Source organism: Cyanistes caeruleus, chromosome 5, assembly GCF_971803275.1.
Source record: "Cyanistes caeruleus chromosome 5, bCyaCae1.hap1.1, whole genome shotgun sequence".
NCBI lineage: Eukaryota > Metazoa > Chordata > Aves > Passeriformes > Paridae > Cyanistes > Cyanistes caeruleus.
The window spans coordinates 17,143,478-17,154,467 of record NC_141705.1 but is presented as its reverse complement, the minus strand read 5'-3'; the positions used below and the strand labels follow the sequence as shown (position 1 = coordinate 17,154,467).

The 10,990-nt window shown below is 35.8% G+C and overlaps 1 protein-coding gene across 11 annotated transcripts in view; it reads left to right on the top strand.

The window, feature by feature from the left end:
- KCNIP4 (potassium voltage-gated channel interacting protein 4) overlaps nucleotides 1–10,990 on the top strand; it is a 383,084-nt gene that overhangs the window by 238,592 nt on the left and 133,502 nt on the right. The window contains exon 1 of one of the 11 annotated variants that reach the window (XM_086891607.1): nucleotides 9,000–9,117. The exons of the other annotated variants lie outside the window; for them this stretch is intronic. The gene's annotated coding sequence lies outside the window, so the exon portion shown is untranslated. Of the gene's footprint in view, nucleotides 1–8,999; nucleotides 9,118–10,990 lie in introns of those variants that run through there. 11 annotated transcript variants of the gene reach the window in all.

Below are 10,990 nucleotides of genomic sequence, written 5' to 3'. Positions count from 1 at the left end.
CTTCGTAGGAGTGATTTATGCCAGATATCTCCTAAATTCTTTGTTTTGCTGTTAGTTTCTTTTCTCTGTGATATTTTTGCATTAATTTTACATGGAGGCTAAAATTGAGGAAGGAAACAAGTATGTATAACACTAGGAAATAACAATACCAAAAACCCCTCATTATCTGTGATATGCTAAGGAATCTCAGAGAACAGATGAGGGAAAAATGCTTTACTAACATCACTGAATCTTAAAAATCACACTATGTAAACATCATGAAGAAATAAATACATAGGCTGCTCAATGGCAAATTTGTTTAAACAGCTGTTCGTATACAGGAATTAATGCATAAAATTCAAAACCTTTTTAGTTACTAACCTTAGTATAATCCATGCCTACATTACTTTTACACTAATATATACTGATTGCTGTTGCAAAGTATTAATTTAGCTTCTGAGCACGAGATCCAGAACTGCTTTTGTTGGTGAGACTCAGACAACTTTCATATCAAGGTAACCCACTGACAGTCATGTTCTTACCAGCTACACTTAAATTTCTCAGTCAGCTTTTTGTTTCTTGTATTGTTTCAGTCAAAAGGAAAATAGTTTTCCTTTGCCTTGTAGGAAGCAAGAATTCACCTTCTTCCCCCTCAGTCTTCAGGGCTTCTCTGATGGTTCGTTTATCATTGGCACAGTGAAGAACTGATGTTATAGGCCACTCTCAAAGGTGTTTTCCTTAAAAGAAGGGATGGTGTGTAATTTGCTTTCTTGGCTAAAAATGATGCAGAACCCAGCTGGTTTGTCTTCAAATATAAATTAGAGAAAAGCTCCCATTTTTAGCTCAGTGTTTTTCTAAGCTAAAATTTTTGAAACTCTTACTTCATCTAGTGTTAAAAGAAGGAAAATGTCAAATAAAACTTAATGTCTGCATTTGTAGTGAGGGCAGAGGTGGAGAGAAAATTTGAAGCATGTTATTTCTTCACTTTTGATAATACCTGTTAAGATGTGCTGAAAGTTATAGTGTATTAGGGCACTTCCAGGCTTTTCAGCCCAAACCTGCAGCAGTTGTACAGTTCTGTTTGTAATCTTGCAGGTAAGCCAGAAACAATTGAAGATGTGAATACAATGGCATTTAATGTGTTTTTTCCTTGCAGTTCCAGCGCATAAGATAAAGTGAGTTTTACCCTGTGGGAACCTGTGTTGAGGGAAAAGACACTTTTTTCTACCACAGTATTAAAAGTCTCACGTTACATATTGCAAACTTTTCTACATCCTCTTCTTTGGTTTCTTAAGCAGAACACTTGACACTTACCTTACTGTATTGTAACTTAGCCAGGGTAGCACATCTTGACAATAATAGAAGTAAACAGTAAAACAGTTCAGAAGTTTCAGGCTGTGCTTAGACCACCTCGATTGCCTGAGCAATGAGGACAAGTGGTATGGAATGGTTTCTGTTCATATTTTGCAGTTTGTAAGAGAATTCACATCCATATTACCTGTTGTAGTCACAGGATTGCCATGCAGACAAGCCATTTGATTATTTTTTACATCCTCACCAGCTTCCTCCAAGGAAACTGCCTCCCTGCCTAGGGGTCACAAGCACTGGATCAGTGGTGTTGGGAGCCCTTGACATGTTTATGCTTGGTCCTGAAGCAGTCTGCAGAGATCCCCTGGATGCCAGGAGTGGATTTCTTCATGGCCAGTGCTGAGTGTACATTTGATAAGCTGACCCCAAGTTCAGAGTCTCTTCTATGGTCTAAGCCCTTCAGAATTTGTGCAAAACCTCACATGAGCCTTACATCACCAGTGGGTGTGGGGGCATAGGAAATGCCAGGCTGCCTCTTTGTGCAGAGTAACTGAGAGTACCTTTCCCTGGGCAAGTGCTTGAAGAAGGAAAGCACATCCTCATGTGTCTCTTTGTTCTCACCTTAGGCATTGCTCTAAGTGTGTAGGAGCAGAGAGAGTCTCAAAGGTATCTAGGATCCCTACTGAGGCCTCAGATTACCACTGTTTAACCCCAGGCACCCTGGAAGTTTTAAGCTTTTGTTTATAATGTTTGGAGGAGTTGAATTTTCACAGAGAACTTTGTGGTTTTATCCCAAACACACCCTGAGAAGATACGATAAATAACAGCAGCATGACAGCAAGCTTTCCCTCTTCTTACAGTTCCCTGTAGTTACATTTCTCATCTTGTACTTTCATTCTCTCAACACATAAGTTTAAGATGGTTACCATTCCTCTTAATAGGATGGAGCTAATCAGTCACAAAGTAAATCATTACAGAAAGTGATAATGGCAAAAGCATTTGAGTTCTTTCATTGTGTCTCCTGGAGTACTCACTACTGATTCTAAGCCAGAACACAGAGCATTCCTACATTTTCTGCTTCATACTCAGACATCAGTGAGACAAAATGGGCTATCAGCTTGAGGTGAGAGGTAGAATGGTAAATGTCATGAGGAATAAAGCTCGGTAATCACTTGTTTATTAATTGGATGTTAAGGTATCTGTAGCTGAATTAACATCTCTGGTTGGTTTCAGCTATGAGGCTACAAAGAGAGATGCTATTTCTTCAGTTGTGGGTCCCAGATTGTTTGCCTTTAGAGGTATGATTAATAAGTCTTGATTTGTTCGCTGTCTGCTATTAATGATTTTGGTATAAATAGGTTTTTATATTATGCATATATGTTTGTACAAAAAAAGCAATGAGATTTCTTTCTGTAGCAATATATTGGACTGTTGTTTCAGTAGGTTTTGTAAACTACTTGAATGCAGTTTTAGAAAGGAGACACAGAAATATTTTTTTTTTTTCTGCATCTTATTTATGTTGTCACAAAATGAAGTGCATTGACCTCAAGTAAAGCTCCCTAAGCTGTTTGGAAATAAATTCTTTAGCTAGAAGTTTCTTTTAATGTTCTATGCTCAAAGCTGATTCAATTTTTGTGATCCCAGATTATGGCTAAATGTCTCCATGTACAACTGCTGAAATAATTCATTGAGAAAACATGAGTTTCCAACCAGAACAAATAAGTTGTTCATATTGCTGTACTTTGCTAAATAAATTGTCTGATAAACTGAACAAACTGGGTTGTGTCTCTTGCTAGGTACAGAGATAATATTTGATATGATTTGGGGAGTCTTTTCTGTATACTGATTTGGTATAATTTTATAGCTCATAGCTGAGCAAATTTTAAAATTTACTTAGTCTACCTACCATATAATGCTTCTTTATGAAAAGGTAAAACTATTTTCACAACGTGGTAAATTGCTGTTGTTTATTTTGGAGCTGCTTTTGAAACCTCAATTCATATTGAGCAATAGTTACCCAGTGGGACCACTTAATTAAGGACTACCTGGCCCAGAGCTCCAAAAGTGAGACTTCTGTTTATGTCATAATTCAAATTAAGCAGTCCAGTAAGGTCTTAAAGGTGCTTGAAACTAGAAACTGTAGGACACTTACATTTGTCTGTTTTTTATTGATATACTCCTTTCCCACTTCAGCTGGGGCAAAGAATTAAGGAGGGTTTTGAGAAGATAATTCTGATAAGACATTTGCTTTTGTGTTGGGTACATGCTGGGTAATATATTTTGTTAAATAGTCATAATCTTTCATTGGTCCCAAATGTTTTCATTGTTCACATCTTGCACCACAAACACTCAGTGCTGTTCCATTCATCACCCTTCAGTATTACAAGCAAAAGTCACTTGAGATGTGTACATCTATGAATTTAAATGCTATGTCCTTTGAAGGTGGAGTTTATTACTAGTTTTAGTGGTCTCAGGAATACAGATATACCAATGAAAACAAACCATTGTGATAACTGAGATGGTTATTTAAATGCCATAAAAGCTCTTCCTTTTCGTGTGATGTTTCCTATAAAATTCACTGAATTTCCTCCACAAGGTTTTAAATAAAGGCATAATTACTTTGACCAGCAGAGAGCAGCAATGATATACTTTATAAGGACTTGAGCCAGCCCTTGCAAAATCCTATTATTGGCACGAGTGATAGATAATATTGTGTATAATTTTCCTGATTTATGGGAAAACATCCATTGAAATTAAAGCAACAATAGGAAAAATATTACCCCATTTAATTATTTTATAGAACCTCTTAATTTAAAATACTTTCCTTTTAATTTCTTGTCTATATGAAAGTTACAAAGATTTATGACTTGAACTGTGTGTAAGTCACCCTAGTTCTTAGCTGGTGATTGTCTTCACATTGATCTGAAAATTTGCTCTGGAGTTTCACTGATTGTATTGTGCATTGTCTGTATTTTAATCTTACAGTTAAATTTCAGCCCCATAAATGGCAATAGGAGGTTTTTTCCCACTGATTTACAGTAAGGGTTTCAACATTTTTGTGACATATAAAAAAATTCATATAAAGAGATTAATAAGATGAGGTGAAAAATTCTAACTATGCATTTTAGTTTTCTTTTCCTGGCTGTTCACAAAGATACTTGTGCAATTTTACAGTCACTGCATTGGTAAGAGGAGAACCTCTGTTACAGTGTTCTAACAATAATCTCTGTTAGAGATTTTTATTTCCTGTTCTGGCTCTATGGGTCTTCCATGTTTGATTGTGTAGCAGTACTCCAGAACAGATTAAAATAACCCTTTTCCCCAAGCTTTTTGCTTTACCCTAAAATGAAAAAAAAAAAAGAAAAAGAGAAATTTAACCTTCCATCCTCTACTGGGACTACTTTGCAAAGTAGGAAAGAGTATTAACAATGCCACTGCTGTCATTTTTTGAAAGAAAGTGGGATTTCTCATGTTTGTTCTGGTGTTGTCTATATGTTCTGCATACATTAGCATTTTAGCTCAAATCAGGACAGTGGTTTAGGAGTGAACCTTCTATTCCTGCTACCACATGGAGTGAGTCTTACTTTCATAGCCACATTGCTCCCAGAGTGTGTATAATAAAAATACATGTTCCTGACACTAATGAATAATCAGTTCTGGGAAATGTTGCATGTAGTTCAGAGTAAAAATCCTGTCAAACATAAGAATTAAATTGTACTCAGGAACAACTTCTCCTTGCCATCCACACCCACCCATGCTGCACCAAGCCGAGGCCACTCTCGGTGAGGGAGTGCGGGCTGCTTCATGCTCACAAGTGTCAGAGGAGCTTGGGTGGCAGCAGCACTCCTCTGCCTAGACTGAGTCATCTCTCTGTTACTGCCGGAATACTGATGTGCAGGAAACTCAGAGGTCTAGATTAGAAATGCTGCTTGAATTCAGGTTACAATGTTGGAGAGCCATAATACAATGTGAATGGCACTAGCTCTCTCCTTTTGTGATGGTTAGCTTCTATGAAGTTCCCTTTGCTTCGGTGCTTCTATTGCAAAGTAGGAGCAATTGTGTCATAAATATTCTAGAAAAGTAAATTTGGTGATGTTTATGAATCACTGAGGTCATATCGTGATGAACTCTACACAAATTAATGAGGGAAACCTTGCTCTCCTCCTTCAGAGCAGGTCTTACATAGTGCAACAAATTAGTTGTAAGAGCATAGACTGGATAAACATGGGGAAAGAAAATATAATACAGCTCTTCATTTAATGAGTACCATCCTTTCTGTAAATGTAATGAAAAAGGTCTTAGAAGAAAATAATGAAATCTTGTAATTAAAGATTGTATCAGCACTCATATGCCCAAAGCACTTTGCCTTAGACTTCTATAGGAGATTTAATTTTGACATTTCATCACATAATGAAATGATACTGCAACCTGTGTATTATTCTTTAAACATATTGTTTTACTGCAATGCATGTAAATTAGGGGTGGAAGAGTTTTAATTTTGATTAAATTATAATTCTTGCTATTTATTTATATTTAATTATTTGGAGTGTTCTTAAAAACCAAAAAAGAACCATTTCATAAATCAGCTGTGCATTCATCTTAACATTTTATTATATATAAGGACATTCCTGTCGTTGTCATAACTATTGTCACAGAAGTATTTATATTGAACCAATGATACATTCTTGCTTTACTAGGCAGAATACACTGATAGAATGAGCTACAGTCCCAGACAAGGGGAGATTACTGCATTTACATTTAGCAAGTAAAAGCTGTAGAAAAGGGGACATTAAAAATAGGGGCTAATGAAAAAAACCCAGGTGCATACAAATGTCATGTTCATTCTGAAAGTAGATTTCCTTTAATTAATTGTGTTTCAAGACAGAGTTCTGTGCATAAAGACTTAGATATACAGGATTTAATGAAGGAAAAAAAAAAAGATAAACAAGGATGTTAAATATTGGATAAGGGGAGAGCATGGTGGGCGTGGGCCACCAGACAGAGAATGAAAGAGGGAATAGAAGCAGATAGTCCTCACCACAAAGAGTTAGCAGGGAAAAGGTTATTCTTCAGCATCTATTGTAAACTTAATTTTCTGTATGGTTTTTTTACTTTCTGGACTCTTCAAGCTTTGATTAACGTTGTTTTGTTTTTTTTTTCAAATTCATAAATACAGAGTCTAAAAATAAAATTTTCTTAAAAGAGGTTAAAATGCCCACATTTGCTACAGTCTGCCACTAGTGCAAGATTCTGCATGCATTTTTTTTGCACACCCCCAGTGTGATATGAATAGCAATACAGATGATGGGATGATTAAACATGAAAACACCTTTTTTACCTTCTCAATTTTGATGCTTTTTCAGGCATTATTTAAATAAATAGGCCTGTTGCCTGTATCATTTCAATTTCTGCCTTGCCAGGGTACCAGAGCACTGGGGCTGCCTTGGACAGGCTTGTTGTGCCGATCGTGCTACCCTGCACATCCCCCAGCTGATTGCTGTCTTGTGGAGACCTCACTAGTGTCTGCTTCAGGCAGCTTTGAAAACCTCCCCTATGTTTCAGACAGAGCAGTTTTTTAAATTATTTTTGTTGGTTACCAAATGAGCCTGTTGAGGAGGTGATAGGCAGAGAGGTCATAAGCAGAGATTGCCGAAGTACTACATGTGGCTTTCTCAGCATGAATGAAATCATTACTGATATAGCACCTAAAATGGGTTTTCTCCACACCCAGTGTCAAGGCCCTGACTGCCCCAGACTGCCCCAGACTGCCCTGTCTTTCCCTTGTTTCTCTGCTTTTTCACCTGGCTGGACACCTCTGAGGTTTACCCAGAAATGGAATGTCAGCCTGCAGTGAGGTGTTGTGAGACTGCTTTTTGTGCAGATACTCTGAAGTAATTCAATCGTGTCTAAATCTAGATTCTGAGAAATTAAATCTATGAAAACTGCCCTGGAAGTCAGGAATTCCATTACTTTGGGTCAGAGATCAACATGTCATTTTTAGTAGGATATTTTTTAAAGACATTAGTGGTTTGTTTGTATCTGTTCTATTTAAAGTAACTTCACATCAGGACCTCCATTGTCTATATGTTCATGTGTGCTTTACAGATTTTTTTCTAATACTAGTTAATACTTTTTTCAAATGCATTACTAGAAAGAGAACGGTGAGGATAACCTTGATAATACATTGCATCTACTTTCTGAAACACATTGCTTATTGTAATTCATATCTATATTAATTTTAATGGATGCAATTATGTTAGCTATAATTAATGGTGGATTGTGTGTTTCTTATTAGTTGCACATATTTAAAATAAATATTGCTATAATATTGTAAATAAACCATGAATTTTTGTACTGTCCATGGGGTTGCCCACAAATAAATACTGTTGTTTTTAGATTACTTTTCACACATATTGAGAAATGTATAAGAATGTATAATGTTGAGAAATATATATAAAAATAATACTATAATTACTGTCCTGCTGAATAACTTATAACTTTTTCTACTGCTTATACTTTTTCTTAATCTGCCTTCACAAACTGACTTTGCCATTTGTTTTTATTTCATGTTATAGTTCTTCCTTGAAGCTCTTCATAATGCAAAAGAATGAGCAAACCACCATGATTTACTTTAATCTTTAGCCTATTAGATCTTGTACTTGAAGGTCAAATTTAAGTAGAGACAAATCTATGTTTCTTTAATAAACTTTAATTCTACAAACAAAATGTGATTGAAACTAAATTGTAGTAGGATTTCATTTTAGAATTTCTTCTTCATCTGGTAAATATTGGTTGAAGGGAGGATAATGAGAATTTGAACTTACTTGTTCCCCAGAGTACAGGCATCGTTTTCATATGGCTTTGTTAGAATGTTACAAGAAGATACTTGGTGAAAATAGTAAAGCTATGAGATTGTAGCAGGAAAATAAGAAAGTCAGTGAAAGGTAATAGAAATTATTAGCAGCACAGGAAAGGTTTCAGTATAAAGGAAGATGTGAAGAAACATGCTGTTTACTGTATTTAAACTTGAAAAAAGGAAACTTTCTGAGATGTAAATTTTTATATCAAGAATTCATTCCTTTCTAGGAAATCTGAATGGGAATTTTCAGTTTAATTTTAAAAGGACTGGATGTATTGTATTATGTGTTAAGAAAACCCAACAGAATTATAAGTGATAGCTGCAATGAGAAAACTGTGGGGGAAAAAACCCAACACTACCAATAATGCTTTTCAAAGAAATTTCTATATTATAAGTAGGATATGGGAAAAAAGAATACAGGAAAGTTCAGAGAAGGCTTTGAAAAGCTTTTAAACACTTCTAGTATAAGCATCTAGGAATATTCTTGGACCTAACTATTTATATTTTTAAGTCATAGATATCAGTGGGAATCCATTAGACCAATATTGAATATTTTTGGAACAAAAATTCTGTAATCATGTCCAATGAAATTTAAGAATCTCAATGTTACCAGAAACTTCCATGTAATTAAAGGAAGAAGAGAATTTTTTCTTCTGTTACTGTTACAATCTAATGACTTATTTTATCAGTGATAATTTAGCTGGGAAAAATGCAAATGTTGCTCTGAAAAAATCTTTTCCTTTGTGTTCTATGAAGCAGACAATGCTGAGAGTCAACAAGTCTGTCAGAGCACAATTGGGAGCACCTGCTTCCCAATTCATGGTTTTGTCTGGGCTGCACCTGGGCTGGGCTTTGTGGCTCACAGGTCTGCTGTGGTGCCTTGGGGGATCCCAGCTGTCTGCAGGGGACAGACTGCCTTCAGCCAGGCACAGTGCTGTACAGAGGCAGGAAAGAGTCCTTCAGTGTCAGAGGTGAGTGGAACTGGTTATTTTTCAGTCTGTGGCTGGACCAATGGTTGTGGTGCTAGAAGTTGTCATGTTTTGGAAAAATGGATAAAATAGGCTTGAATTTTTTGCTGTGGAGGAAAAGATGAGACTCTTCAGCTCTCAAATCTAGCTCCTTATTAGTATTCATTGAGTGTGGGATGGACTAAGTGTCCCATGGGAAATAAAAGTAATCTCTGTATTACCTTCTAATAGAGCAGTTTATATAAATATATATTATATGGTTCAGCTATTTAGGCTGCAGCCATCTGTATAGCATTTTGATAATGCCTTGGGCCCCAAGGAAAGGTGGCATTGGAAATATTTTCAGTGCTTGGTGTTGGACTGTTCAGCTAAACTTTGTCTCAGCTTAGTGAACCTGTCTGAATGTTCAGTGTGATTCTCTGGCTTTGTGTGAGTTGTCTTGGTGGATACAAAGGCAACTCAGGTTTAAAAACCTTCCCCTGGTATCAAAATGCACCAGATGCTGAATACAAAACAAATATGGGTCTGAGCACTCTGGCTCCAGAAGAAATATACTCAGTAGTTTAATATAGGGAAATATTGTGGCAGAGAACCCATTTGGTGAAAAGCAAGTGAAGTTGTCAATTCAGAAGCAAGGCTAATATAGAGTGTTGATGGTGGAGGTGTGGGGGGAAGGAAGAATAATTTACTCTGCTCAACTGTGTATGTGTGAACTAGAAATACTCCAAGAATTTGCTTCTTTATTTTTGCTAGTTTTTCTACTTTTTTCTAGTTCTGAAGGTGAAATCTTAAATCTCTTTAATGGCATGTACAAACTTCTATCCTGCTTCAATGTGTTAAAATATCAGAATATTTGTTTACATGCTCAGGCTGCTCTAATTAACTTTAAATCTGCTTTAAAAGGATTTAATTGGAGTAGAGCAAATGTTCTGCAGACAATAGCTGTTTGCATTGTTTATATTGTTTTGGTTAGTATATAACCTTAAGCTATAAACAGATTATGTCTTCTTAAATTGTCAGTTTTAGCTAAGATTTTATCTGGGGTTGAGTATACTTTTTATTATATTGTAACTGCCAATTAAAAAGCATGCTTAGATTAAGAAACATTGTTTGAGAAGCATTTTAAATACATTTCATTACTTTGTCAGTTCCATAAGTGTTCCATATGTGACTAGTCATCTGGGAGAAGTCATTATATACAGGATAAGAAGAATTTCTTATATGCCAGCCTTGACACATTTTATGTTAAAATAGTTTCAATCTTGTGTACTAAACTGGATTTACACGATGAACAAGTTTTTAGATGTCTTGTACCTTGTGTCTAATGAAGGGTTAAAATTTCTTTTGCTAGAATTATCAGATCAAAGGGCTAGAAGAAAGTGTATCTATTTCCTCTTTTTTTTTTTTTTTTTTTTCAAGATGGTGTGCAAGGTTGTCTGTCGAGAGTGTAGCAAAGAGTTGGTAGTGGTTCTGAGATGGACACTATGTACCAGAAAGTTGCAGCCTCAGAATATCTGATTTTGACTGTTTAATTATGAATGAAAAGCTAGGGTTTGTTTCTTTTTTCCCCTAGTAAAAAGGTATGGTTTGTGAAGAATAAAGAAAAGACTTCTAGCTCAGATTTAAAGGAAAAAAGACCAGACTATATGTGATTTGAACATCAGGGCTGTTGCTATGCTGCTTAATCAATGTAGAGTTTTAGAATCCCATAAAAATGGCTTGCCTAATGTCAAGGTGCATCTAGCTGCCTGTAAACCTCCAAGATGTGCAACATTCATAACAAAAGGAAACAAGAATTATAGCATGTTATGGAATATGCAAAGTCATATAGGATCTGACAATTTAGGCTGGGATATTAATTTTTACTAATTCATTG